The sequence below is a fragment of the Heterocephalus glaber genome, unplaced genomic scaffold (genome assembly GCF_053883595.1).
Source record: "Heterocephalus glaber isolate CG9 unplaced genomic scaffold, H.glaber_assembly_v1.0 deba00001553, whole genome shotgun sequence".
NCBI classification, from domain to species: Eukaryota; Metazoa; Chordata; class Mammalia; order Rodentia; family Bathyergidae; genus Heterocephalus; species Heterocephalus glaber.
The window spans coordinates 32,818,485-32,828,697 of NW_028258344.1; positions in this window are offsets into that span (position 1 = coordinate 32,818,485).

Below are 10,213 nucleotides of genomic sequence, written 5' to 3' on the forward strand. Positions count from 1 at the left end.
TCACACTCCTATCACCATTCTAGTCTTCTGAGCTGTGACCAGTATTATACATCAAGCAATGCTCACAACATTGTCAGGTTTTTCTGGCCTGCATCTGCAAATCTTTCCAACTTTCTCCTAAAAACCAGTTCCAAAGGCTTCTAAACCACATGGTCAGGTACACTCACAGCAATAGCCCCAATCTCTGAGGTATCAATTTCTGAGGTATCAATCTCTAAGGTATCAATTTTGTCCAATTGTTTGGACAAAATACCTGAAATACAAAGCTTCAAGGAGAGGTTAATTTTGGCTCAGTGTTTCAGTGGATTCAGACCACGTTTGGCTGGCTCCATGGAAGAAATGCCATTCAGAATACGACAGAGGAAAGTTGTTCACCACAAAGTGGTTAGGAAGCACAGAGATTGGGGAAAAGCCAGGAGCAAGTGTACACCCTTCTAGTTCACTACCCCAGTGGCCTGTCTCTTCTAACCAGGCCCCACCTGCAAACAGCACAGTCAGCTCTGAACCCATCAGTGAACTAATCCATGGATGAGCATTGTGCCCCCATGATCCAGCCACTTTCCAAACTCCTACCTTTGAACATAAGACTCTTCAGAGACATTTTACATCTATATCATAACAGCTAGTAAACCTGTTCTCTGAATTTGGAGAGAAAAATTGGTTGACCTCTTCATTTGTGTAAGTCAAAATTGAAATAACATAGATAAATGGTGAAGCTTCACAAATTTGTCAATGTTGTGGCAACTCTTTTGCTAAATAAGAATAATTTTTAAAGCCTAAAATGATTTCTCAATTTTGTATAATATTCTTACTGCAAAGATTAAAGACACAATGTACATTTTGGTTTCTCAGCATTATTAACATTTTACCCATAACTTTCTTAAGTGTAGACCAGGGGTCAGCAAATTAGACCCTGGAAGTAAAACTTTAGCCTGCCACTTATTTTTGCTAGTGGCACAGAATTACAGAAATGCTCATTATTAAAGCATTGTCCACTGCTGTGTGAGTGTTGCAATGAAGTCAGGTAGTTACAAGAGGGATTATATGGTTCTCAAAGCCTAAAATATCCACTATCTGGTCTTTTACATAAAAAGTTTTGTCAACCCATTCTGTATACTCTCTCATGTTCTGGAACTGTTCTTTGGGTATCAGGTTGAGACCTCAGGTATCAGTTTATCCTTCTGATTGATCAAAGCCCCCTGCTGCTCCCACTACCACCAATAACCCCCTCTGTTACTACTGTACCCTTTTTTCCCATAAAATACTCAGTTACAGGCATTAAATTACATGTAATGTAATTTGAGAAAGTAGAAAATATAATATTTTATGGTAAACTTTATAATTTATAATTTAAATTTTATGATTATTTTATGGTAAAATTTTACTATTAGATTCATTCTGTCTTAAGAAGGGTTTGAGAGAAAATTTTTAGCTTATTAAAGTAAACAAATTGGAATAATATCTGAAGAACACTAATATGTTTGTGGTTACCCCAGTCACATCCCTGGCTTCTCAGCCTCTATCACAGACTCTCTAAAGAAGAATGATAGAATGGATAGTGAGCCCAAGCCAGCCACACAACACCTCTGGGGACCCACTTCTGAAAAGGACTCATTTCCTATCAATTGTGTGAAAAAGCATAAAATATTACTTCTAGCCTGAAGTACAAATTTAAACTAAATTCTTTTCATTTGTCACCATATCTCCTTTTCTGAGGTCTTCACCTGCCTTCAAGTTTATTCTTCTAATTTCTGGTAAAGACTTTATAAGAATATTCAGATATTGGGCTTCTTATAATGCTTTTTATAAGATGACATCTTAGTAACTTTTCTCATTGCTGAGACAAAATACCTGCCACTCTAAGTTAGAAAGGAAAGATTTATTGTAGCTCACAGTTTATAGAGGTTTCAGACCATAATCGGCTGGCTCCAAGGCAAGGTAGTACAGATGAGGGGCATCTCAGAGGAGAAACAGATATGGCAGGAAGAAGGCAGCAAAGCAGTGAAGTAGCAAGCAGAAAGCTACCACAGCAGCCCACTTTCTGTCCTTTATATTCCATCCAGGCTACCTGGCCTTAGGGTCGGTAGTACTAAGACCCAGGGTGGAGCACCCTTAATCTCAGCAACACATCCTTAATCCCAACATCATATACCCTAGATGCAGCTATCTCTGAAAAGCCCCACCTATGACCACCTGAGGTTTTGGTGGGACATCTAGACACAAGCCATAACAGATGAAGTTATCAAATTTTTGATAAATATGTCTTTCCCCGGAAGCTTTCATAACTTCTTAGCTCCACTTTGACTAAGGTTTAAGGTGTGTATGCACTTTTTCTTACTCATAATTGCTTAAATTTATTTTTTCAAGACCTTAATTATTGTAAAAATTTTTTAAGAAGGGAAATTGAAACACTGACCACACAGATATAATCATTACAAAAATGTGTGTATACCTATAGGCTTTTCAATGCACAGACACATTTACCAAATTGTACCTATGCATATGCATATACACATGCATATGCATACTTACATCACAATAGATTTACTATTTCTACCTCAACTGCTCTTTTTAAAAGATGTACATAGAAGATATTTCAATGACATTAAATGTTCATCTACAATGTAGTTCTTATTGGCTATTTGATGTTTGTACAGCTAGACCATAATGAATTTAGCAAGTAGCTTTATATGTGTGTTAAGGTTTAAAAGCATACAGCACTTATAGTGTAGATACATGCTTTGATCTGAACGTTGGTCTGACAGCCCTCATGAATAGGCTTATTGCCTCTTTTCAAGGAGCTTCAGAGAAATAAATATCCACGATGTGTGGACAGAAAGAGAAGGTCCCTCTATAAACAAGAACGTGGTTCTCATCAGACATGGAGTCAGCCAACATGTAGATTTTGGACTTCTCCAACTTCCAAAGGTGTGAAAAATAAATTTTTATTGTTTATAAGCCACTTAATTCATGATAATTTGTTATGGCAGCCCAGATGGTATGACAACACCCACTTGCTAACTGTTCTCTCAAGGTAAATCCTATTCTGAGTTAAGAACAGGGTATATCTCTCGACATAAACTGACTTTTGATACAAATTGTTAAAATATCCTCCAAAAATGTGATATTCTGATTATAATGATTTCTGAGATGAAGTTGTGGGTGATTTAAATTTTCTTTTTATTACTTATATATTTTTCCTTGTATTCTACAATGAAATTTAGATACCCAGGATATTTCAGAAATACTTCTTTCTTTATATATCAGTAAAGAGACTGACAGACCAAGTAATTTATTTTGAATCTGTACCATTTTGCTAATTACTGTATAAAACTATCTGTTGTAGTCAGCAGGATTTGGCAAGGAAATATATTAAATACAGGACACATAACTTATAAGTTTATTTTATGATAATTACCCAAAAAGTCAAATACAAAGGAGTACAAGAGATTAACCGCACACTAGAAGCCCAAAGGATTCAGCTGAGGGCCTAGATCTCAGCAGTTTCTCACAAAAGTCCAGCTAAAGGCTTAGAATCCAAAGCAATGTCCTCCTCAAGTCCAGCCACTGGCCTAGAGCCCACCGCAGTGTTTCACGCTTGTCCGTATTGAGGATCTGTACCTGGAAGGCCCAAAGGCCAGTGGTGCAAGCCAGAAAACTTCCGCGGGTAAGATGAAAGACTTGTGCCACTAAGCTGAGGGGGCCAAGAAGTGATGATCAGAGCTCCCGTCACAAGAACAGCAGCCATCCCAGTGACAGCAAATTCCCGAGCTCCTCCTTCGATGAGAACAGCCTAATTGGAATCAGGAAAACCATCCGCAGCAAGCTTCTCCTGGAAAATCAACAGGCTGATCTTCCCCTCCAGTTCTCTTTTTATGGCTATTAGTAACAATCTTCAGATGGATCCTCCATGCCCAGACCACGCTGATTCAGTTCAGCTGGGTGTTACAAGTTGACCATTAGTCAATCCACCACACTATCCAAAGTAAATTTTAAATGTAAAGCATCTTCTTTTGTGGTAGTCACCGTTTAAAAACAAGTGGTTACCAGGAGTGTCTGTAATCATCCCAGCCCTTTGAAGTGTTGTGTCCAGTGGGGGCCTGGAGGCAGAGCTGTCTGGGCGAGCTGTACCCTTAATGACCCTCCACTTCTCTTTGGGTCCTTGCCCTCCCTCCAGCAGAGAGTGGAGGAGTGGGCTCTTAGCAAGAAATGGGGGAGTCAAGACTGGTGCAAAGCAAAAGTTTACTTAAAATGTGGCAAATGCAGGAGGAGGAGGAAGAGGAAGAGGAAGAAAAGCTATCTTAGCAGAGTGGTGCTGCAAGATAGGGGGCATCCCGCTTGGGATGGGCCATGAGTATGAGATGTGTACATACTTATAGGGGCAAACTGTTTTGTTGATTGGTGTGGGCTGGGACAATTAGAGTTTTAGCCTGTTTCTGGAATATAGTAAATGTGAGTAAAACTTTAATAATGGTTATAGTATGGTACATTTTTTCCAACCATTTGGTACATGATAAGCATGTGATGATCTTACAATCATCAACCACAGATAAGCATGTGATGATTTTATGTTAGTCCTGCGTTTTGTCCTGGGTTTGTTGTTTATGTTCCTCTAATCTGCCACCACAGAAGGCTGAAGAGGAGGATCACAACTATAAGCTTACTCTGGGCAATTTAGTGAGACTGTATCTCAAGATAAATAAAAAAGGCTGAATATGTAGCTCAGCATGAGGCCCTGGGTTTAATTCCCAGTACAGGGGAGGGAGGATTCTGTATACACACTTAATAGAATATGTTGTCTTTAACATGTATATTAATGTCTTTCTCTAAAACAGAAAAGAACCAATTTTCTTTTCTACTAATAAACACAATTTTATGAATATATTCTCAAGTGTTTTATGTATTACTTCATAACCCACAGTAACAGCCTACTTCTTCTATCTTCCTAATGACAATTTTCATTATAGAGATAAGAAATGTCATTACATTTAGAAACTTAGCATCTCAGGTGTAATTCCTTGCTGAATATTTTCATCAGTTCCTCTCCTTTTCTTATTCAATATTAATCAACTCTTCCTATAAATATGCTGTGTTTCATTTAGATATAATTTTAAAAGTTAATCAGCTGCCTACATCACTGTTTAGCTTTCAAGAACCATTTAGGCATACATTAGGGAACACAAATAGCAAAACTATAAATGCATTTTTTAATGAATTTACAGTAATGGTTCATTAATTTAGAGCCCTTTGATACAAAAGAACTACAGCGTAGAAAGACCTTTATATCCTAGCAAAGAATCATTTGAAAGTAAGTGTACCCAGAAAGAGGTTATTTGGACACAATTTGAAGAAAAATGTAAGGAAGCACACCTTGAGTGAGGTTGGAGTATTTCACTCCAGTTCCCTAAGCTACAAAGAATAGTTTCAATTTGATCATTTTCAATAAATATCCAGGCCTTGCTTCCTACAGTGCATACAAAGGAGCATGCCTGATTTTCTTCTTTTTTTATTAAATTCTTTTATTGGTACATTGTAGGTATACAACACAATTACATTTCTCATTGCGAATTGTACCTTTACATAATGCATCTTGGTTCTTATTTTTTCCCCATTCCTAGCCCTCCCTTCACAACCTCCACCCTTCCCTATTTACAAAGACTTTATTTCCATTTTTTCCATTTCTCATCATTTTTCCTTTCCCTTCTTTACTTTCCCCTGCCCCTCCCACTACCCCTACCCCTTTGGAACTTTTTTTCCTATTTTACATTATCGATTATTCATTCTAATCATTGGTACATTTGAGGTATACAATATAATGACATTCATCATTGGAAATTTGCACCTTTACATAGTCTCTCTTGGTTCTGATTTTTCACCCTTGCCCAGCCCTCACTTCAACCCCTCCAGTCCTCCCTATTTACAAAGATTTTGTTCCTAGTTTTCCGTTTTCTCATATTAAACCCATTCCTTTCTATCCTTTCCCCTAGCCCTCCCATTTCCTTCCCCTTTGCCCCTTTTCTTCCTATTTCACATGACCTATTATACATTGAGTCCTTATTTACACTTTCAGTTTCTCACACCAGAGAAACTACTCGGTATTTATACATGTGTGTCCTATTTATTTCACTTAAGAGTATTGCCTCAATGTGCATCCACTTAGCTATATATGTCTCTAATTTCTCATTTTTTATGGCTGAGTAGTACTGCATTTTATTTAAAAACCTCATTTTCTTTATCCAGTCTCCAGTTGATGGGCATTTGGGCTGTTTCCAAGTTTTAGCTATTACAAACTGTGCTGGAATGAACATGGGTGCACATATATCACTGTGCTATGATTCTTTTAATTCTTTGGGGAAGATCCCCAGCAGTGGAATAGCAGGGTCAAATGGGACTTCCAGTCCTAGTTTTTGAGGTGTCTCCACACTGATTTCCACAGTGTTTGCACCAGTCTACACTCCCACCAGCAGGGGAGCAGGGTTTCTCTTTCTCCACAGCCACCCCAACATTTATTATTGGTTGATTTCATAATAGCAGCCATTCTTTCTGGAGTGAAGTGGAATCTCAGCATTGTTTTCATTGCATCTCTCGGATGACCAGTGATGTTGAACATTTTTTCATGTATTTATTTGCAATTTCTACTTCTTTATCTGAGAAATGTCTGTTCATTTCAGCTGCACATTTTTCGATTGGGTCTTTAAATTTGGGAGGTCTGATTTTTTAAGTTCTTTATAGATTCGGGATAGTAGACCTTTGTCTGAGGAAGAGCAGGTGAAGATTTTTTTCCCACATTGTGGGTTGTCTCTTCACACTGCTGGTGGTTTCTCTTGCTATGCAGAAGCCTTATAATAAGAAGAGATCCCACTTGTTGATTGTTTGTGCTAGTTCACGGGAAACTGAGGTTATTTTCATAAAATCTTTGCCTACACCGATGTCTTCAAGAGTTCTACCTAACCTCTGTTCCAACTGGTTCAGAGTTTCTACTTTAATATTTAGATCTTTAATCCATTTTGATTTTAGTTTAGTGCATGGTGAGACATATAGGTCTAGTTTTAATCTTTGTCAAGTTGAAGCCCAATTTTTCCAGCACCATTTATTAAAGAGGCTATCTTTCCTCCAGTGAGGGTGTTTGGCTCCTTTATTGAAGATAAGATGGCTAACTGTGTCTGGCATTGTTTCTGCATCTTCTAATTTGTTGCACTGGTCCTTAGGTCTGTTTCTTTGCCAGTACCATGCTGGTTTTTATCACAGTAGCTTTGTAGTAGAGTTGCAGGTTGGGGATTGTGATACCCCCTGCCATGTCTCTGTTACCTAGAATTGCTTTTGCTATTCTGGGTCACTTTTTGTTCCAAATGAATTTTTGGATTGTTTTCTCAAGGTCCATGAAGTATGCTGCTGGGATCTCAATTGGAATTGCATTAAATCTACATAGCAGTTTTGGAAGTATGGCCATTTTCACTATATTAATCCTTCCTATGCAGAACCATGGGATGTCTGTCCATTTTCTGATAACATCTTCAATCTCTCTTTTCAGACTGCCATAGTTTTCAGAGAAGAGGTCTTTGATTTCTTTCATTAGGATGATTCCTAGGTATTTCAGTTTTTTGGATGCTATTGTGAAAGGAATTAATTGCCCTATTTCTCTCTCAGTGAGTCTGTCATTGGTGTAGAGGAAAGCTATTGATTTTTGTGTGTTGACCTCATAACCAGCTACTTGACTGAATTTGGTTATTAAGTCCAGAAGACTTTTGGTGGAGTTCTTGGGGTCTTCTATATACAGTATCATGTCATCTGCAAATAATGACAATTTGACTTCTTCATCACCTATCTTTATTCCTTTTATTTCTTTCTCTTGTCTAATTGCCATGGCTAATGTTTCCAGGACTATATTGAACAAGAGTGGTGACAGTGGACATCCTTGTCTTGTTCCTGATTTTAATGTGAAGGATTTCAGTTTTTGACCATTTAGTATGATATTGGCTGTTGGTTTTTCATAGATGGCTTCTATCAGTTTGAGGTAGAGACCATCTACTCCAAGTTTTTGTAGGGTTTTTATCATAAATGCATGTTGGATTTTCTCAAATGCTTTTTCTGCATCTATGGAGATAATCATATGGTTTTTGTCTCTGGCTCTATTGATACAGTGTATTACATTGATTGATTTGTGTATGTTGAACCATCCCTGCATCCCTGGGATGAATCCCACTTGATCAGAGTGTATGATCTTCTTCATGATCTTCTGCATTCTGTTTGCCAGTATCTTATTAAGGATTTTTGCATCTATGTTCATTAGTGAGATTGGCCTATAGTTCTCTTTTTCAGTTGGGTCTTTCTCTGCATTGGGGATCAAGGTGATGCTTGCTTTCAGGAATGAATTTGGGAGTATTGCTTCCCTTTCAATTTCATTGAAGAGTTTAAACAGTAGTGGCAGCAGTTCCTCTCTAAATGTCTTGTAGAATTCAGCAGTGAAGCCATCAGGGCCCGGGATTTTCTTAGTTGATAAGTTTTTAGTTACATTTTCAATTTCATTGGTTGATATTGGGTTGTTCAGAATTTTTAGGTCTTCTTCGTTCAACTTTGGTAATTCATATGTAGCTAGGAATCTGTCCATTTCTTCTGTGTTGTCCATCTTATTGGCGTATAGGTTCTGGAAGTAGGTATTGATGATCCTCTGGATTTCTGCTGGGTCTGTTGTAATTTCACCCTTTTCAGTCCTAATTGCATGGTTTTGGCCATTTTCTTTCCTTTTTCTGACAAGGTTGGCTAAGGGTTTGTCAATTTTGTTGATTCTTTCAAAGAACCAACTCTTGGCTTCATTGATTTTTGGTATCATTCTCTTAGTCTCCATTGCATTGATTTCTCCTCTGATCTTTATAATTTCCTCCCATGTATGAGCTCTCGGGTTGTCCTGCTCTTCTTTTTTTAGAAGCTTGAGGTACAGCATCAGGTTGTTTAATTAGGCTTGTTCTATTTTCCTAATATGCATATTCACTACTCTGAATTTCCCTCGTAAGACAGCTTTCATTGTGTCCCATAGATTCCGATATGTTGTATTGTCATTGTCATTTAATTGAAGGGACTGTCTGATTTCTTCTTTAATTTCCTCTGTGATCCATTGGTTATTCAGAAGTGTGCTGTTCAATTTCCACGTGTTTATGAAATTTTTTGAGTTTCTTTTACTATGGCTCTCCAATTTCATCACACTATGGTCTGATAATATATAGGGGATAACTTCAATTCCTTTGCCCTTACTTAAACATGTTCTATGTGTGAGTATGTGGTCTGTTTTGGAGAATGACCCATGTGCAGCTGAGAAGAATATGTATTCTGATTTTGTGGGGTGGAAGACTCTGTAAACATCTCTTAAGTTCATTTCTTCAAGAGTTCGATTGAGTTCTAGTATTTCATTACTTATTTTTTGTCTAGTTGATCTATCTATTTGTGACAGTGGGGTGTTGAGGTCCCCCACTACAATTGTATTAGTGCATATATGACTTTTCATGTCCATTAGTATTTGTTTTATATAGTTATGTGCACTAGTGTTTGGTGCATAGATATTTATGATTGTCATCTTTTCCTCTTGGAGTGTTCCCTTTGCAAAGATGTAGTCCTTCTTCATCTCTCTTAATCAGTGTTGGTCTGAAATCTACTTGATCTGCAAAGAGGATAGGTACTCCTGCTTTTTTTCGGGTTCCTGTCACATGGAGTATTGTTTTCCACCCTTTAACTTTCAGTCTCTGAGTTTCCTTTTGAATTCAGTGTGTTTCTTGTATGCAGCATATTGTTGGCTTTTGCTTCTTGACCCATTCTGCCAGTCTATTTCCTTTGATTGGTGAATTGAGACCATTAACATTGATGGTTATAACTGAAACGTATTAACTTGTCATTGCCATGACTTTTTCTTTTTGTTGGGTTCTCCCCCTTTACATTTAATTTCTTGTCATGCCAGATGGGTTCATTCTGCTTTGCTTCCTGGGGTTGTGATCCTCAATGTCTGTTCCTAGGATATTGTGCAAAATTCTTTGAAGTGCTGGTTTGGTATTCACGAAGTTCCTAAGGTGCTGTTTGTCATGAAAGTATCTTATTTCTCCATCCATTTTGAAAGATAGTTTTGCAGGGTACATGAATCTGGGTTGGAGGCTGTTTTCTTTTAGGGCTTGGAATATGTCACTCCAAGCTCTTCTTGCCTTGATGGTTTGTGTTGAGAAGTCTGCTG